We start from the raw sequence: 21117 nt of genomic DNA, 5'->3' as shown, positions 1-21117 counted from the left end.
GAACACAATGCCTCCCCCGTGCTCCTGAGGGCAGCAAGGGGAGCATCCTGTCAATAATGATGGCTACTGTTAGAGCCTCTGTTTACCCCTTCGTGGTGGAAACAGGACTGACTTACTGCCCTAAGAGTCTGTGTAGACAGCCAATGTGACACTGCTTCAGACAGTTTCTAAGAATACTTTATATTTGGGCATAAAGATACAGAACGTTCCGAAGAAAATTCCTAAGGTTAAATTTTTTTTTTTTTTAGGAGAGAGCACAGGAGAGGGGCAGGGAGCGAGCAAGAAAGAGAGAGAGAGAGAGAGAGAGAGAGAATCTTAAGCAGGCTCCACACTCAGTGCAGAGTCAGACACAGGGCTCAATCCTACAACCCTGGGATCATGACCTGGGCTGAAATCAAGAGTCAGACGCATAACCAATTAAGCCACCCTGGGGCCCTAAAACAATTTTTGTATAGATGTTCCTCCCCTGTGTATTTCTGTGTCGTGCCCTTGACATTGTGACTAAGTAGCAGTTCTCATCTCTGACGACACACCAATGCCAGCCAACCACCCGAGCCCACGGAAGCAGAATGTCTGAGGGTGTGGCCAGGGCAGTATTTGCTATATGTTCTCTAAGCCATATTAATGTGCGGCCACAGTAGAAAACTGCAGGGTTAGAATAAAGCACGGTTCCTGAAGAAATGTTGGAACTGAGTCAGCTGAGAGACTCCATGTGTGTTAGTTTCCTGGGGCTGCCTTAACAATTTACCACAAACATAGTGGCTTAAAATAACAGATTTATTCTCTCATAATTCTGAGGGCAGAAGTCCAAAATCAATGTGTCGATGAAGCTGTATTCTTTGAAGCCTCCGGAGGAGAATCTTTCTTGCCTCTTCCAACTTTTGGCGGTTGCCTCCATTCTTGTTTCCCTGGTTCAAAGCAGCGTCACCCCAACCTCTGCCATTGTCACATGGCCCCTCTTCTTCTGTCTGCCTCTCGTCTGTGTGTCTCCTGTAAGGACACTTGTCATTGGATTTAGAGCCCACCTGGATAATCCAGGATGGTCTCATCTTGACATTCTTAATTACATCAGTAAAGACCCTCTTACCAAATAAGGTCACATTCACAGGTTCTGAGATATGGACATAACTTCTTGGAGGCCACTCTTCAACCCTCTATGTCATGAATATGAAACTTGAATAACATAAGAATTGCAATATCTCAGAGTTGGGAGGGTGTTGTTGAACTCATTTATTCATTCCATGTGTACCTGCTGACCCACTTCATGTCAGCATTGTGCCACTTTGAGATTCCGTTCTGTGTTTTGTGATGCCTTGGCTCCAAAAATATCAGATTCAAAGTTCTTAGATAATGTCGCTGACGGAATCAACAACTCCCATGTGGGAATGCCCCCAAGCCTAGGCCCTTGGCTCTCTTTTCTTTCATAACAATGTTTGCTAGGTAATTCACCTAGTCTGTGGCTTTAAATGCAAGCTATCTTGACTCCCCAAAATTACAACTCTGGCTCTGACCTCAACTGGGAGCCCCAGGCTCATATAACTAACTTCCTACTCGGCCTCTCACTCGGAGATCTAGACATTTCTCACTTAACGTTTCAAAGTAAACTTTTGCTCTCTCCACCCAATTTTCTTCCCCATTAGTCCTCCTCACCTTAGTCAAGAGCACCACCACCATCTCATTAGTGGTTCTGGATTCTTAGAGTAAAATCCAAGGTCATCATAAGGATTTTACTCCAAGGTCCTTTCCATGCACTAATCAAAGTGTGGGCCACATATCCACAAACATGTGTTCCTGGTCTGCATCAAAATAAATATAATAAGGAGAGAAATTGAGAGTCAGCATTTAGAAACTATCATGGCAATTTGGCATTGGCACAACGTTCAAGCACGTGATCAGTGGACTCATCTCATTGAAGAGGAGGTCTAGTTAGGGGGTTGCCAAGCTTGCGTGGACGTGATCTGGTAGCACAGGCTGCAGACTAGTCACGTTGGATTGCATGTTGGCCTGTGGCTGAAAAAATTTTTTAACTATTTTTTAAGTTCTTCACCATGGACAGTTCGAGAAGAACTGGCTTGTAAGGTCCTCCGCAATCTGTGCCTTGCCCACCTCTCTCTCCCTCTTGTTCTGCAATCACAGAACACAGCAATTACTCTAGTATTCAACCATGTTGCATTCATTTCCACATTGGTCTTTCTTCTGCCACTCCCTCCGCCTTGAATGTTCTTATTCACAATCCTCCTTGTCACCTAGGTTTCAGCTCACACGTTAGGATGTGAGAGAGGACCCTCTCACTCTATTGTGTCCACATCCAGCCACCTACTCTACCTGGCACTGTTTTCCTTCAGAGCACTTAGCACTATCTAAAATGAACTTATTGGTTTACTTGCTGACAGTCTGTCTCTTCTATCTGGTATAAATTCCAGGGGAGCAAGAAACTTAGCCATGTTGTCTTTCCCCCATGCTAAGAACAGTGCTTGGCAAAGAGAAGTTACTTGATAACAGTTGATGAGTAATTATGCTCACTTCAATTTTCATTAGAAGAGTCATTATTTTCATTATAGTGAATGGCTTTATACAAGTTACATGTTATGACTATATAAAATAAATGTAGACTACTAAATACCACTGTCATGTTAAAAGTTCCTTATAAGATATGCTACACTGCTAAAAATGTCTGATCTAACACTCCACCACTGGTCCCCACCACATCACCAACAACAACAAATTCCCCCCTTACTATTTCTGATGAGATATCCATCACCAGGGTCTGGTTAAACACCTCTAGGAAGGAAATCCCTTTAAGAAATAGTTCTTTTTTTATTATTATTAACTTGTTTTATTTTTTATTTTTTTTAAATTCACATCCAAAGTAGTTAGCATATAGTGCAACAATGATTTCAGGAGTAGATTCCTTAATTCCCATTACCCATTTAGCCCATCCCCCCTCCCACAACCTTTCCAGTAACCCTCAGTTTGTTCTCCATATTTATGAGTCTCCTCTGTTTTGTCCCCCTCCCTGTTTTTATATTATTTTTGTTTCCCTTCCCTTATGTTCATCTATTTTGTCTCTTAAAGTCCTCATATGAGTGAAGTCATATGATTTTTGTCTTTCTCTGACTAATTTCACTTAGCATAATACCCTCCAGTTCCATCCACATAGTTGCAAATGGCAAGATTTCATTCTTTTTGATTGCTGAGTAATACTCCATTGTATAAATATACCACATCTTCTTTATCCATTCATCCATCGATGGACATTTGGGCTCTTTCCATACTTTGGTTACTGTTGATAGTGCTGCTATAAACATGGGGGTGCATGTGTCCCTTCGAAACAGCACACCTGTATCCCTTTGATAAATGCCTAGTAGCGCAATTGCTGGGTCATAGGGTAGTTCTATTTTTAGTTTTTTGAGGAACCTCCATACTGTTTTGCAGAGTGGCTGCACCAGCTTGCATTGCCACCAACAATGCAAAAGAGATCCTCTTTCTCTGCATCCTCGCCAACATCTGTTGAAGAAATAGTTCTAAAGGTTAGGAAATTCTTCCTTTTTAATAACTATTTCATATTTAAAATTTAACACAATTTGAATTTGAATATAAATAGTGAAGATTTCCTTCACCAATGTTTCCATCAAAAGCCCTTGGGAAATAACCCACCCCCCCAACTCCCCCAGAATGGGTCCAGTCCATTTTCCATAGAATTTTGTCCCTATCTTCTCTTTTTTCAGACCACATTTCTTCAGTTCCTTCCATTTTTCCTTCATATGACCTAATTTTAAATCCTCCCATTAGCCTGCACTCTTTTTTTCTGGAAAATTCAGTTTGCCATTTGACCTCTTCATACATGTTTCCCGTAAGTTAAATCAATGTTCCTGATACAATCTGAGTAAAGACGACTAACAAATTAGCTCATGGGGCAGGTGGCGCCTGGGTGACTCAGTCGGTTAAACATCTGACTATTGATTTTGGCTCAGCTCATGATCTCAAAGTTCACGCGTTCAAGCCTCACATTTGGCTCTGCGCTGACAGCATGAAACCTGCTTAGGATTCTTGCTCTCCCTCTCTCTCCGTCCCTTCCCACTTGCTGTCTCACTTTCTCTCTCTCAAAATAAATAAATAAACATAAAAAAAATAGCTCATGAGCTTTGCTTAGCAGCCATATCGCTCATCAGTTTTGTATCTGTTAGCCCAAGCTAAGTCACGTGACAGTTAAGACCTCAAGAATCTCATTGGCTTGTGAAACAACGTCTACCACCCATCAGCTCTAGTTATGCTCCACAATGCCTCCCCTCCCCCCACCCCCACAGGACTCAGGGTAAAGGAGAATCTTTTCCTCACTCCCTTGATACTGTTCATATTCTGACAAAGAAGTCAGTGATGGGCCACTACCTCGCTCATTTCTGCTCACATTCTATTGGCAAAAGCAAGTCTCGTGGCCAAGACTGCTGCAGTCAAAGACAGGGGTTCTGTAAAGAGAGCCCCTACGGGGAAGGTCTGCAAGCATTTAGTTGCATTTAAAATCAGCCTAAATCCCTACACTTCTTTCGCATAGCTTTCACGCAGCTGCTTCAAAGTCAAGTGCCCCCACTCTCCCCATCCCCCCTATTCTTTTCTTATGGACTTGCCTCTGGGGTCTGTATTAGTTTGCTAGGCCTGCCTTAACACAATGGCACGATAAAACAGAAATTTATTTCTCACAGTGCTGGAGCCTGGAGGTCCGAGACCAAGGTGCCACCAGGCTGGTTTCATCTGAAGCCTCTCTCCTTGGCATGCAAATGGCTGTCCTTTCGCTGTCTCGCCTCATGGTCTCTCCTTGTGCCCACAGGCCCTGATGTCTCCTTGTGTGTCCAGATCTCCTTTTCTCATGAGGACACACATCAGACTGGGCTGGGACCCTCCCCAACATCTTCATTTTCACTTTACCTCTTCAAGTGCCCCGACTCCTTGTACAGTCACATTCTGCGGTACTGGGGATAGGGTTGCAACATGTTAATTTCGACAGAACACAATTCAGCCCGTAACAGGGTCAAAATGCAAGAGTTCACTTTTGTCTCTATTAAACTATATATATACATATGTATATACATATATATATATAGGATATAGAGACAGAAAGAGAGAGAGAGAGATAAATAGATAGATAGATGCACACATACTCCTGTGTCAGTCCAAAGGTAATAAACAGGCAGCCAAGTCGTTGTTTGTGAGCAAACCAGGGGTGAGAGAAGAATCCAAGAATTCCTGAGAAGTTAGTGTAAGTAATCAGAAATCTAAGGACCAAGCCAAGATAAGCTAAGACGTTGTCACATCATGGGCATAGCTGTAATTATATATTGCCTTATTTACAAAAGGAAAAGTCTTTGCTGGAAACCAAAGAGCAAAATCCAGGAGGAGATATCTCATGGGCAGATTGAGATCATTTACAGCTAGTGGAAGCCATAGAATCAAGGACTATTCTAAGAAACGTTCTGAAACCCAGTAGAGAGGAAGGAGGCTGTGTATCATAGAGCTAAGTAATCTGAAAGTAGAAAGTGCCTTATTAAAAAGCAATTTGTTTTACAGTAGAGGGAAGCATCTTAATGAAAAGAATGTCCTACATATTTCCATTTTGCATTTTGGCCCCTAGAACCTGCTTGTATGTGAGAAGGATTCCGTGTGTGCTCCTGGAAGTGAATTGAATCAGATGCTTGGGGAGTTTGTGAGTGAATGGGGCAGGATGGGTTTGCAAAACTTTGCAGATAGGATACAAGCCTGTTTCATACACTCAAAGGAGGAAGACACACATGTCTCTAAGCCTGGTAAGCAACCCAATGGGTCTGTAAATGTTTTTAGAGCTGTTGCTAAGGCTAAGACAGAAAAATTATTCGCATCTTTCTTCTGCCTGTCAGTGAGTTGCCTGCTCTTTTCGGCATGTCTCCGAATGTGAAAATCCTCCCAGTTTATAGTCCCTGCTGGACTCCTCTGCCCAACGCTTTTTGATCTATTCTCTGCTGCCATATCATGCAGGAAAGAGATTATTTTTTCCCCTGTGTCCAAATGGTTTCCTAAATGCTGGGCATCTGTCCTGATAAGGGTTTTGCTTTCTACATCTAAGAGCTTTCCTTTTCTTGGTGTAAATTGTTCTTCAGAGGAATTAAGGGTTAGGAATGAGCTGTGTGGCTTTCTGGTATTTCAGTGGGATGCAGTTTTCCCCTACTGGGTGCATTTTTGGATAGTCTTTCCTTAAGTCTGTCTTTATACATCAAACACATCTTTTCATTTCAGATTTTGCATTGCACATCTTTATATTCATTTGTTATGCACACTGGTGCCCTCCAAGCCCTATTTTATCCTTTGGGTTTTATCCTTAACCCTGGTAACAGGTATTCAACTTCGATTTTTTAATGTGTACCTGTATAATTTAATGACTTACTTGGGTAGGTAATATAGCTACTCCTCCTTCACAATATGGATCTGTGGGGGATCTGGGTGGCTCAGTTGGTTGGGCATCTGACTCTTGGTTTCGGCTCAGGTCATGATCTTGTGGTTTGTGAGGTTGAGTCCCGAGTTGGGCTCTGCACTGGTGGTACAGAGCCTGTTTGGGATCCTCTCTCTCTCTCTCTCTCTTTCTCTCTCTCTCCCTGCCCCTCCTCCACTCACGCTCATGTATGCTCTCTCTCAAAATAAATAAACTAAAAATCATAAAAATATGGATCTCTGGAAGGAAGGGAATCACTCCCTTTCCTGCGCACTTCTTATCAAACCCAGCAAATACCACTTACAAATTTGCAAGAAAGTATACAGGCTGAAAATGTAAACTCTTCTGGACAACTCTAGTACTAACAAATCCACCAGAGTTTATAAATGTGTGACTAAGACTGTTTGGGCCCTAGAAGGATCACCAAAATATATTGTCAAGTGAAAAACATGAGGTACATAACTATGAATTCATTTTGCTGGCATTTACATGTGAAGGTGTTGGGGGGAAGACAGAAAGAGAGAGAGAGAGAGAGATAAGAGAGAGAGAGAGAGAGAGAGAGAGAGAGAGAGAGACTGTGCCTGTCTATCTGTGTGTAAATGTAGTGTATAAACACAGAAAACAAGGTGAGTGGCTGTCTCTGGGAAGGGAGCTTAGAAGGCTGGGAAATCAGAGAAGAAAGGAGACTTATTTTTGTTCTTTTGTACATTTTAAATTTTGAATCATGCCTATACAGTACTTATCTTTTTAATCATACATTAAAAATCTTAAGTTAAAAAATTTAGAATGATGGGCATTTGTGAGGATGGCATTATGCAGAGGAAATTTTTCTGTAAGTATTATAAAGGCACTATGGCTTTGGCACAACCCAGATTGGTTTTATTGATCTTGACCCTGCTACTTCCTAGTTCAATGACCTTGGACAACGTAGTTACCTTCTCTTAGCCCCAGCTTCCTCATCCATCAATCCAAGATGATAATATCTACCAAGTTTAATTTTAAGGGTTAAATGTGACCCCACATATAAATTGCCTTGCAGAACTTGGCACACAGTAGGTAGTCAGCAAAGAGTGACTGTAATTACTATTATTTCCATAGAAGAATCCATTGGTGCCACGGTCAACCTTTTAAATTTCTGTACTGCAGTCTGACCTATTATGTCATTTTCAATTTGGAGAGCCAGTACTTTCTAAATCAATAGCCCATAATTCCTCTATTTCAATGGACAACCAGGAAGGTGGGGGGAAATTCCACTAGGATACTAAAAAGTCCTCCCCACTGAATCTTTATCCCAGGATTTATCAATTAATACACACATATACATACACACATTCATACATATACACATACACACATTTAATCCAAGAATCTAATTATAAGTACTTTTCATAAGATGTTTCCTTCTGGAAACTACATCAGTGCTTCTAACTTTGGCATATGGAAAATGTTCTCATCCATAATGCAATGTTACTACCTAGAAATGAAACGAACTGTGTTTTTTTTAAGTTTTTTTAAGTTGTATTTATTTAAATAATCTCTACACTCAGCCTGGAACTCAAACTCATGACCCTGAAATCAAGAGTCACATGTTCCTCCAACTGAGCCAGTCAGGTGCCCCAGAACTGCTTTTTCTTAGAGTCTGCAAGAGTAATTGAATGATATGTTGTGTTTATAGGTATACTAATTCTCTTAGCCTTGGAATTTAGGAATCAATTATAACAAATATATGTATGAACAAATCTTAAATAAGCCACATAGACTATGGGTAAACCAAATTTGAAACCATTCATACTAGTTTTAAGAGCTGATAAAAATGAGCTATCATTAAAAATAAGAAAAATAAATAAATCTTCTTCAAAAAATACTTGACCTGAATCTGGTGCTTCATACCATGTTCATTATTTTATAACTGCTGTCAAAACCATCTAACCATGATGTCTGTCTGATATTCTCTTTGAAAATGACCTCCTCATTTAATCTCAGCCGCACGAATTCAGCTACTTTTAATAAGCCAAGTGCGCACGCACACACACACACACACACGCACACAGCCTAAAAGAATAACTCTAAACTTCCAACTCATTTCATGAGCTATAAAAATATATATATGTTCTTGCAAATCATGGCAGACAGCTGCCTACTAAATGTAAATTTCTCTGCTATGAAGTTTTCATTTCTAAAAAATGTTCTGGTCTAAGAAGGAAAACAGACAAAACAAGATAATTTCATGGAGGTTTTGGTTTCACTTTAGTTATGAAAGAAGCTTATAATAGCATTATTTTTATAGTCACAAAATCTATTGAATTGACGCCATGGAAATGGATTCCATCTTGAGCACGGTGATCTGAAGGCCAGGTCAGAACTCAGCAGAAGATGCAGAAATGATGGAGGGGTGAGCACTGTTGTTGGTGGAAACATGGTTGTCCTCACTGAAGGCCTGAGGAAATATAAAATTGCACTTGAACAAGCAAAGTCACAGTGCATAAAGGGATTGGGAGCAATGGAGGGTGAAGACTTAAAGAGTAAATAAAGTACATTGAAGAAAAATACTTACATCAGGAAGACTGGGTGGCTCAGTGGGTTGAGTGTCCGACTCTTGGTTTCAGATCAGGTTATGATCCCAGGGTCGTGGGGATCTAGTCCCACACTGGGATCCACTCAGATCCACTCAGTGTGGAGGCTGCTTAAGACTCTCTCTCTCTTCCCCTCTGCCTGCCCCCCTTTCCCTCTCTGCACTCTCTCTTTCAAAAAAACAACACCTTGTATTAAAAAAAAGAAAGAAAGAAAGAAAAAAACAACCTCCCTGTCTGTCTTTAATTTCCACTGAGAAAATTTGAGCTCATAGAATTTGTATGAGTTGCCCAAGTCCGCACAGATGGTATATTAGTTTGCTATGGCTGTCATGAGGAACTATTGAAAGATAAACTGAAGCATTTAAAAAGTTTTAAGAGTTTAGTACCACAGACTGAGCGGCTCGACTCACAGTTTATTCTCTCACAGTTCTGGAGGCTGGAAGTTGGAGATCGGGCTGTTGGCAGAGCTAGGCTCCTTCTGAAAGCAACGGGGAAGGATCTACTCTGGGACCCTCTCCCAGCTTCTGGTGGTTCCTTGGCTTCCGGCAACACAACTCAGTCTTCACATGGCCCTCTCCTCATGGGCGCATATGTATCCACATTTCCCGTATTTATAAGGACACCAGTATATTAGCTTAGGGGCCCACCCTACTCGAATACAACTTCATCTTACATCTCAATAGATCCACAGTGGCTCTATTTCCAAGCAGGGGTGTATTCTGAGGTACTGGGGTTAGGACTTCAACATATAAGTTTGGTAACAGGGGACACAATTCAGTGGTAAAACTGGGCATCAAAGCTTATAAGCTCATTCTCTTTTCACAACTAGGTCACCCTCACCACATGCTCAAACTTTTGGGTTTAGATGGAGAATTGGTGTGGGTCACATGGATGGGGAAGAGACACTAAAGAGAAGTCAGGGAGACACCATCATGCAAGCCTTAGCTAATTTCTAGTGACATGTTGAACTCTGCTTAGTCTCATTGAAAATTCCAGACTGGGTGGAGGGGAGCCTACTTCTGTAAAGGTGAACCTGAGTCAGGCAGTACCAAGAGCTCCTTTTATTCTACAGTTAGTGCTACCCATGGCCTCTGACCTATATCTTCTCATAAATTATAGATTTGGATAAGAAGTTTAAAAATCATATAGACCAAGACTCTCAATTGAGAAAACCAAGGCCCGCCCATCTAGTTAGCAACAAAGCCTCCATCTCCTGGTCCACAGTGCAGTGTTTTTTCCTGACGCTAGGCAATCAGGATAAGTAAAATATGAGATATCACCTTCCTGATGGGGATACTTTTTTCTCTCTCATCTTTGTCTCAAGCATCTCCTATTTAAAAGTCACTCTTAATTCTTGTCTCTCTGCCAACTCAACAGTTACGGATGGACGGATAGCATCTGCTCAAGACTATTTATTAAATACATTTGTGAATGAGAACAAAGATGCACTGTGACTTTAAAACTAAAACTCCCGCTGAGCATCCAAGTGGCCTCCTGACTTGCTTTCATCTCCACTGCTATGGAAAGACCAAGGGACTTCCTTTTACTTCCTTCTGAATTGGGAGGTGGGTAGGCCTCCTCCTGGGACCACTTTCCCTCTCTTCCCCTCCTAGATTTTTGCCTGGAACTGAACTCTTTAGAGTCTCTAAGTGTGGCTTCTCATCTTCTTGCAAAAGAAAGAGCCGCTCTCTTGTGAATGGCCCCACAGCAGTGGCTGGAGACTGTATCCCCTTCTGGCTGCCACTGTTCAGGCTCCCTGGAGACTGTGCACAGCTGAATGATCTCCTTCAGGAATATTCCTTCCATCACTCTCCTTCCTTCGAACATACTAACTGTTCACAGGTGAAGTTTTTCTTTCCAGGGTCCCCAGAACCTGGAAATATTTAAATGTTTTAAGATGTAAAGAAAAATCTGTCTTGAGGGAGGTCTTTATATTAAAGTATGAGAGAAAGAGCCAGTGCTGCAGAATCCTGCTAAGAAAGGAAGAGGCACCTGCTATGTTTGAAGTTTGATGAGGAGTCAAAGCTGTCTCTTTTCCCCTTTTCCTAGCATTAAACTCTCTAGGATGTGTGATACTGTACTAGAGTTCTGCAAGATGTTACCAGTAGGAGAAATTGGCTAAGGGACACATGGAATCTCCTTGTATTATTTCTTTTTTTTTTTTTTTCAACATTTTTTATTTATTTTTGGGACAGAGAGAGACAGAGCATGAACGGGGGAGGGGCAGAGAGAGAGGGAGACACAGAATCGGAAACAGGCTCCAGGCTCCGAGCCATCAGCCCAGAGCCTGACGCGGGGCTCGAACTCACGGACCGCGAGATCGTGACCTGGCTGAAGTCGGACGCTTAACCGACTGCGCCACCCAGGCGCCCCTCCTTGTATTATTTCTTACAACTGCATGGGAATCCACAAGTAGCATAAAGTTAAAATTAACTTTAAAAAATCCCTAGAATAATGGAGTGGGCATGCGCACTGATAGAACAGAAGTTGCCATTGACCTGAATCACTGTGAAGGTCCTTCCTGGTGTTTGCAGTTGACCGATGGAAGCACCAGCATGAGCATCATACAGAATGCCACTTGCCATCGCAGAGGCTTCACACCCTTGGGAACCAAGAGCAGCACATTTCTCCTTCCCGTTCAAGGCCAACTTCCTAGTTGAAATCTTAATCACCTCTCTTGACTGACTTGTTCAAACCAGTGATGTGACCTGGATAATTGATTGACTAACTCTAGAAAGATCTTTCCGAGGGAAAGGGGTGGCTATTTTGTTCATCTTTATTATATTTTATTTTTGTAATGTTTATTTGTTTTTGACAGAGATAGAGAGATGAGCAGGTGTGAGCGGGGGAGGGGTAGAGAGAGAGGGAGACACAGAATCTGAAGCAGGCTCCAGTCTCCGAGCTGTCAGCACTGAGCCCAATATGGAGCTTGAACCCATGAACCGTGAGATCATGACCTGAGCCAAAGTCGGACACTTAACCGACTGAGCCACCCAGGTGCCCCATCTTTATATCCAACATCTAACACAGAGCCTGGCACCCTGCAAGTGAATAAAAAATATTTGTTGGAGAAGTAAGTGAATGAATGACTGATGGATGATAAGTAATGATTCTCATTGCCTTAGGGTTCAAGTTAGTTGGAGATGGCAGCTATTCCAAATAAAGTGCTGATTTCTTGCAAATCAAAAGCCCAAATTTGGGGCTCGATATAACATTTTTTTTTCACACTATTTCTGACAGCACACAGTCATTTCAGAAAATTTAAAAAACACACAAAAGGATGAAGAAGAAAATTTATATCACTCATATTTTCACCATTAAGAAAAATGCTAATAAATCTTTTGCTGTTTATCATTCCAGATGAATATCACTATTCATTTCCTCAATAGTCTTTTTAATCAAATTGGAATTATAGTACACACATTTTAATAATCCGTTGTTATTCTCCATTTAATTATACAACAAAAAAGCTTTTCCACAATTTGCAGTTGTCAAAGTACAGAGCTAAGGAAGGGCTGAAAGCCTCACTCAGTCAAAATCATGTCAGTCATATCAAAACATGGCAGTCACAGAAAGTGGCAGCATTCTGAGGGTCCACTGCGCTTGGAAGGTTCATTGTATTAGACTGAAAATGCTTCGTGTCTGTACTAAAGAGAGTGGAGACTCTTTTGCAACATGACTCGGAAGGAAAAAAACAGTTTGGGCTATTTTCATAACTAAAGGCGAATATAAGGAGATATTTAACGAAGGGATAGTTGATATTAAGGCAAATCTCTGGCTACATATTAGTCAGCATCCTCAGGAGACTTGCCAACTTCTTGAAATTTAGACTTCTACAGAATCCAGGGGAAATGCCTCCCCCTCCCTTGTGCTTAATGAAAGAAGTCAGACCAAATGGATTCATACTGTATGATCCCATTTATATAAACTTTTAGCATATGCAAACTATCCTCAGGTGACAGAAATCAGAGTGTTTGTCTGGGGTGGCAGGTAAGGATGTGAAGAAGGAATTATAAAAGGGTGTTGGGGGGGCGCCTGTCTGGCTCAGCCGGTTAAGCGTCCGACTTCGGCTCAGGTCATGATCTCACGGTCCGTGAGTTCGAGCCCCGCGTCGGGCTCTGTGCTGACAGGTCAGAGCCTGGAGCCTGCTTTGGATTCTCTGTCTCCCTCTCTCTCTGACCCTCCCCCATTCATGCTCTGTCTCTCTCTGTCTCAAAAATAAGTAAACATTAAAAAAAATTTTGAAAAAAGGGCATTGGGAAACTTTGGGGTAGTAGATACAGTCATTATCTTGAATTTGGCAAGTCTCGCTGGTATATAGGTATGCAAAAGTCCATCAAATGTCAGATTCAGATGTGTGCAAGTTCATTATATATCAATTATATCTCAGTAAAGCTGTAGAAACAAATAAAGGTGCTAGAGACAGCCAAAATGTCCTCCAATAGATGTATGCATAAACAAACTGCATGCTATATCCATAAAAATTTTGGTCAAAATTTTTTTTTAAAATATCAAGCCATGAAAAGACACGTAGAGACCTAAGTGCATGTGGCTCAGTGAACAAAGTCAGTTGAAAGGCTATAACTATATGACTCCAACTATATGTCATTCTGGGAAAGGCAAAACTATGGAGACAGTAAAAAGATCCCCCCGGGGCTCAGGGGAAGAGAGGGAGGGATGAATACAGGCGGAGCACAGAGGATCATTGGGGCAGTGAAATTATTCTGAATGATGCTGTGATGGCGAATACTTTTGTCAGCACCCATAGAATGCATAACACAAAGACTGGACCTTAATGTAAACTCTGGACATTAGTCATACTAACGTACCAGTATTGGCTCATCAATTGTAATAAATGTACGTCATTAATGTAAGATGTGAATGATAGGGGAAACTGGAGGCCGGGGTGAAGGGATGCATGGAAAATCCCTCTACTTTCTGCTCAATTTTTCTGTAAACCTAAAACTACTCTAAACAAATAGTCTATTCATTTAAAAAAATCTTTTAAGATGCCAACAGGTATAAAATGAGGAGATTGCACCTCAAAGTTCAAATCTCAAGCTCATCCCAAAAGACCAGGAACTCCAGGAACTCTGCATTAAATCCACCCACAACCCCCCAAGCTCTCACAACCAGTTCTTGCCCCACATACCCTGCGCCCCCCGGCCCCTGTAAGTCTTACAGTCCGTGACACCTGCCTTGTGGGGTTAGGGTCCCAGCATCCCGGCTCCTGACAGACCCCAGGAAACATCATTTTGGAGATTTGGTCTCCTTCCTGTGTCAGCCTGTGTCCAGGCTCCATCCTTCTGCTTGGGTTCTTTTAGGTCTATTTTAGGTGCAGTCTGACTCATGCATTTCACTGAGGGTTCCCTGAGACTTGTTTCTCCTCTTTACATTTGGAGATTTCCTAGGCAGCATCTTACTCAAGAACACCTCATTGGGATTATTCATTGATCTTCCCTTCCTTCCCCCCTTCCTCATGCACACCCACGTCTCCCTGTGCAGCAAAATCAAGGCATCTGTGTATGAAATCTTGTCTAACTTTTTGCCATCTGGCTTCTTGTGGCCTTCTCTAGCACTGACCTCACATTTACCCTCTTAGGAAGGAAGGCTTCATTTCACGATAGAAAGGTTATAATGTATTAAGGAAGTCAAGGAAGAAGGCATTCACCCATTATTCCTTTATTCAAAGATAACTGTGGTTTACATTTTGATATCTATACTTTCAATCGTTTTTCAGGAAATAAGCATAATTTTAAACAAAACTGTGATCATGTTACATTCTGTAGTATAATCTATTTTCACTGAGCAATATATTATTTGCACTTTCTCATCTGATTTTAAGGGCTATGCAATAGCTCACGGTACAATAAATAATTGTGATGTTATCATAATTGCTTTAATTGATTCCCCTATAACACTTAGTATTGTTTGCAGTTTTTCAACCCTACTAATAATTCTGCAACAAACATCATTATCAATTAACCTTTATATTCATCTCCAATCATTTTCAAGGTTGAATGCCTAGAGGTAGGACTATTGTGTTGAAATACATGTTTGTTTTTAATGTTTTTGTTATATGTTTCCAAATCAATCCTGAATGATTGCATCATCTCCACTCCCAAAAGTGGTGCACACAAGTGCCCAAGAAGTGATTTCATCCTTAAAGCCAAAACTCAAAAAACACATCAGAGTGTAAACTTCAGTGCGTTGGAGAGTGCCTGTCAAAGTGTAAGATGCAAAAATTTGGAGAGAAAGTAAGAATATAAAATGAGACTCTAATGGAATATGTCATGACATTGACAGTATAATATTTCCATTAAATGTGTATTGTTAGCCACTCTAACCACTCTACAGCCGTAGAGAATAGAAGATGTAACCGTGCCTCAAAGCAAGAGAGAAACATGGTTTCACTGTCTAAGCCTTTCTTTTAAACCTGTTTATAAATAATGTAACATGGCACCTTCTCAGAATCCAGGCAAAGATTAGTCTGAAAGGCCCAGGGACCTTTTGCATGGTGAATCTGTGGTATGAAAGAAGGCCTAGATAGCAGGCTTCTCCCAGAAGGGTGTAACGCACCTGCATTCCTCTGAGCATTGCCAATCAACTCTTCTCTCTGCCTTTCTCCTTCTCCATTCATTCTGTCATCAACCTTCACTTACCTTCAACGACATGGTGCTGTTACCCAACCCTATCTTCTGACCTTGTTCTGAACCCTATAAAGTGCAATCCAGATTAATCAAATCAGGGCTTAAGAGGTGTTTTCTACGCTAGTTGTTTTTGGAACGGGTTCTGGCATGTTATCAACACTTTCATCCATCTCAGAGATGTTACAATGGCATGTACAGATCCCATGGATCTCCTTCAAGTATGAGCTGGTGGTAAGGTGCATAATTTGAATGTGCTAAGGCATAGAAACAGTAGCCGTAAAGGAGAGAAGATATTTGCATATGGTGTATTTTGGATTTGATGTGTTGAGCATCCCTTTTTAACTTCCAAAGCATTAAGATGGCAACGTTGTGTGAAATCTGGTTGGCAGTCAGTTACCAATATAAATCCAAAGTCCTACTGCTACCTTCTACTGCTCACGGATTTCCAAAGGTTACCAGTTCAATGGAATGGCCAGTCGTATGCCAGCCAAATCACCCTAGGCTGGTTTTCCAACGACCCCAGATCACCATGATCCCCAGTACCTTGGGGCAGTGGGTCAGGCTCCAAAACGTCCCTGCCAAATGTTGGCTTGTTGTTTGCCAAAACATAGGTGGACCTTCTAGATTTCAAATAATGCTAAATGCCCAAGTTTTACAAATGAAAACTCCCAAGGCTCCTAGGAATGATTCGAAGTTGCAGAAGTGTTAGAAAATCTGATGGAAAAGAGAAGAAAAGACCTCAGCGGGGCCAGAACCCAAGAAAATTATCCAGAACCAGAATGGTCTCAAAAACGGAGCCAAGAAGATGTAGACATTGCCTGCATTTTTCTTTTGCTTCACTTGTTTCCTTCTAATTACTCTTTTAACAAAATGCTTCCTGTGTAATTTTCTCCCCATTATATCCATCTTCTCCCTTGGTAATTGTAAAGAGAAACAGCAGACGCTAACATAATTAAAACTAAATTTCACTTCAGCATGTCACAAGATGTCAAAACAACCTCAGTTGATAAGCCAGGGAAAAATAAGGAATATGTATCTCTACTAAAATGGTGAACTTTGAGTAAAGCAGATTATTCTCCAGAGTGTGGGTGGGCCTCATCCAATCAGCTGAAGGCCCTAATAGAACAAAGACTGACTTTGCTGAGCAAGAAGGAATGCTGCCAGTAGATGGCCTTTGGACTTGAACTGCAACGTCAGTTATTTCCTGAGTCTTCAGCCTGCTGGCCCACCCTACAGATTTTAGACTTGCCAGCCTCCATAACCATGTGAGGCAATCCCTTACAATCTCTATAGATAGGAAGATAAGCAGGGAGATAGATAGATAGATAGATAGATAGATAGATAGATAGATAGACAAATGGTGATAGATGATAGATAGATAGATAGATAGATAGATAGATAGATAATAGATAGAGACTGTGTATATAGATATAGACATAGATAAATGTATATGTGTATCCGTATATGCATGTGTATATGTATAGAGAGAAATATACACATCTCTCTACATGTATAAATGCACACACATACACACACACACATTCTATTGGTACAGTTTCTCTGCAGAGCCCTGACTAATGCACCTGCTTTACACTTTTCAGATGGGAAGATTCCAAAATTGTAAGAACAAGGTTATCTTTTGGAGGCCTAAATAGAGCCGCCATTCTCAGGAAGCAAACATAGGATCGAGGACAACAGCAAGACAGTCACAAGTCTCATTTCCCCCCAGGAAGGGAACAATGTTGGACGAGTCAGACCACCAAGGTTGGCGTATCAAGAACTGCATGTAGATAAGTGTATAGGGAACCCTACCAGACACTAAGTGCCATGTTTAATCCATGAGTGAGAGAGAGCAGGTGGGCCCAGCATAATGAGAAGGACTTTGTTGATTATCCGTTCAGCCCCCTGGTTAAAATTGTCCAAGAAACGTAAGTAAATAAATCAGAGGAGAAAATCTTGGGAGCTGTACATTTACCCTCCTGAATAAAATTTAGCATGAAGAAAGCTAAAAGCGTGAGGTACTTATTCCCATTCCAGAAGCAGGAAGGGTACTGAGGAAGGACTTTTTCCCTCCGAAGCACTAAACAGGGGCTGTCGATAGCAACATAACAGAATGAACAACATTTTCTTCAGGAGGCTCAAAAGCCAAACTGGCTGCAGGAATTAGAAACACACAGAACATTTCTGATTCTTACTGAAAACTAAGCACAGAGTAGCATTGGTGGCTAAACACCATTCCTATTTTACACTGGAAACAAACAAACAAAAATGAACTGACAAGTCATTTGACTCCTGGGTCTAACCTCAAACTTCACAACACAAAGTACGTGAAACTACTCTCTCCTTGCAACTCTGGCCCGTCCTGTGTTCCACACTTGCCCCCTTTCCATAGGAGATGATTCTACCCCCCTGCGGCCCAGACCAAATGCAGTTGCCTTTCACTTGTGAAATATTCTTTCATTTAAAAAATCATTAAATAAGGAAGGAGAGCAAAAATTTCGTAGCACAATCCATCACTCAGGGATAACCCTAGTAACAGTTGATGGCTTTCTTTCCAGACTTTTCTACCACGGCCAACCTCACACAATTCATTTTTTAGTTTCTTTCTTTCTAAATAATTGTTCCAAAAAGGTTTTAAAGCAGTTTGGACACATGCATCTTCCTGAGCCTCTATTGTCACCTTCTATAAAATGAAGATAGTATTCCTAACACCCATCTGATCCAGCAGTTGGGAAAACTAAACAAGTTAGCACATCTAGTACATAAAAGTAACTTGACCTTCCCGCCCCTCCATCTGTTCTTCCTTCCTTATTCCTTTCCTGCCTTCTTATTGATTCATTCCTTGAAAACGAGTTTGCTAAGCACCTGCTGTACGCTGGGCCCTGCAGTAGGCACCAGGCTCACAGTAATGAAGAAGAGGAGAGCCGTGATTCCTGCATCCACAGCACATGGACATACTGAGATAAAGAAAGTGACAGGGCTGTGGGAACAATGGCAAGAACATCAGAACTCGGGGGTGAGGAGGGAGGTGGTGTTCCAAGCATAGGAAACAGTATTACAAAGGTCCTGAGTCAGACCATCGGAATGTGTCTGGAAAAGGAAAGAGTAAGTTTCTGTTGTTATAAACCACCTAGTCGTGGTCATTTGGTATGGCAGCCCTAGGAGACAATACATATTCATTATTCTCCTTTTTAAAATTGCTCATATAGGGGCACCTGGGTGGCTCAGTCGGTTGAGTGGCCGACTTCGGCTCAGGTCATGATCTCACGGTCCGTGAGTTCAAGCCCCGCGTCGGGCTCTGTGCTGACAGCTCGGAGCCTGGAGCCTGTTTCGGATTCTGTGTCTCCCTCTCTCTGACCCTCCCCCGTTCATGCTCTGTCTCTCTCTGTCTCAAAAATAAATAAACGTTAAAAAAAATTAAAAAATAAAAATAAAATAAAATAAAATAAAATAAAATAAAATAAAATAAAATTGCTCATATAATTATCTAGCGGAGGCCCTGGCTTTCATAACTACTAGAATCATCCATGAGTTACGCGTTTGTTTTATACCTGTAAGATGAGTGACGTTGATCGTGCATAAGTGAGGTAAACATTTTCTTTCTCTGTTGTTCATGTTTTTGCTTAGTGAACTCATTCATCAAAGTCAAAGCAAAAGCAAACACCAGTCTACCCGGATCCAAAGCCAAATTTGCGAGATAGGGAATTAAGAACATGCCACTGTAAAACGGTGAGATCTTTGCTATTTTTATAGAATGCGATGCTTGTGTTTGTGTTTGGCTAATGTAGTTAATCATCAGCCCAAATCATCTGCTCCAGATTTACACTCCTATTTTCAGGGCTTCAAACCATTTGGAAAGCACCATTATGCTTCTGTTTGTTTCTCAGAGCGAGCTCAGCCGCGTTACTGCAGGTAGACGCTTGTTGTCTGTTAGCTTAGGCAGGGCTTCTCAGCCAATGCAGCACACGCCATTGCCGGTGCTGGGACTTTGTTTTTGATCCAGGAGATGCCAGTCACTGGAATTCGACGGACAGGAGCCAAGACTGCCCAACTCAAAATGCCCATAAGCACCACTGATAGGGACTTCCAACGCGACCAGTGCAACGTTTGTGACATGCCAAAGAGATGCCATGTGTCTTTTCGGTGTGAGGAAAACAATAAAAAGTGACTTGTATTGGCTTCCTCTCTTTGTATCCAGGGTACCTTGTGCATCACCCCCTTAAACCCTTTTCTTGTCAGATGGTGCGTTCACGTGTCCATCTTCCCCTAGTCTCTGTGTTACATCAGCATCGAGACACCGCTTCATTCATCTTTGTATCCCCAGCACGTGTTAGGAACAGAATGACTGCTCAATTCAGTTTGATGAATGAAGGAATGAAACCTTAGCAAACCTACAAGTTTAGAACAAATTATCCTTTTGGCTATAGAAGTACTCTCTGGGGGAAAGAACACAGGATTTATCCTTTTCTAGGGTTTGTGACATACCAGTTCTACCATTATCTTACGAGGTGTCGGTTTCTTCATCTGGAGAGCAAGGAGAGTTGGAGTTTGGTCTCTGCATTATTCTAAAGTCTGCTCCAGGGGCGCCTGGGTGGCGCAGTCGGTTAAGCGTCCGACTTCAGCCAGGTCACGATCTCGCGGTCCGTGAGTTCGAGCCCCGCGTCAGGCTCTGGGCTGATGGCTCGGAGCCTGGAGCCTGTTTCCGCTTCTGTGTCTCCCTCTCTCTCTGCCCCTCCCCCGTTCATGCTCTGTCTCTCTCTGTCCCAAAAATAAATAAAAAAAAAATGTTGAAAAAAAAAAAATTAAAAAAAAAAAAAATAAAGTCTGCTCCAGCTTCAGAAGTTCTGCGTCTTTGTTAAATAAAGGTAATAGCACATCAAGAGTAGACACCCTGTCCCTATCGCCAGGTGCAAACAATTTAAAATTCTCTACTAATCTTCTAACTGCAGCCATTATCACATTCAATGTCAGAGATCTGGCCAAACATCCATTGTAGAAACTACCTTTCAAAAAAAAATGTGGCTAATTCTAGAACGTGATCTGTGTGGTCGTGTGTCATCTTGGTTTCCATGGTAGAATATTTTTCTTGTCAGCCCTGAAGTAAGAAAAGGAGGATACCAAGAGCCGTTTTAGGTAGTCAAAGGCAAAAGAGAATGAGTATTGCACAAAAGCAGAGAGAGAAGAGAATATGGAAAAAATGACAGGATGCCACTTTGTGATTCAGTTGTAAAAGACTGACTTCAATCTTGCTAACGAACTCTCTATTGCCTTCTCAGCTTGAACCATTTATGAAGCAAGCAGTCTTGTTTGCGAGGCCCGTGTGGCAAAAAGTTGAGGGCCGTCTCCAGCCTATAGCCGGCAAGAAACCAAGGCCCTCAGGCCAACAACCCACAAAGAAGCAAATCTTGCCAACAAAAACGTGAGCTTGGAAGCAAAT

General features: G+C 41.7%; 1 long non-coding RNA gene across 2 annotated transcripts in view; it reads left to right on the top strand.

Annotated features, from left to right (window-relative positions):
• The window catches only part of LOC131483625 (uncharacterized), a 38513-nt gene extending 18258 nt beyond the window's left edge, over nt 1–20255 (top strand). For both annotated transcript variants that reach the window (XR_009247816.1, XR_009247819.1), the window contains 2 exons: nt 19308–19409; nt 20152–20255. This is a non-coding gene — a long non-coding RNA (uncharacterized LOC131483625). The remainder of the gene's footprint in view (nt 1–19307; nt 19410–20151) is intronic.
• The last annotated feature ends 862 nt before the right edge of the window (nt 20256–21117 follow it).

The sequence above is a fragment of the Neofelis nebulosa genome, chromosome 1, assembly GCF_028018385.1.
Source record: "Neofelis nebulosa isolate mNeoNeb1 chromosome 1, mNeoNeb1.pri, whole genome shotgun sequence".
NCBI lineage: Eukaryota > Metazoa > Chordata > Mammalia > Carnivora > Felidae > Neofelis > Neofelis nebulosa.
Note: the sequence above shows the minus strand (reverse complement) of the source record. Positions and strands in the feature narration are given on the sequence as shown.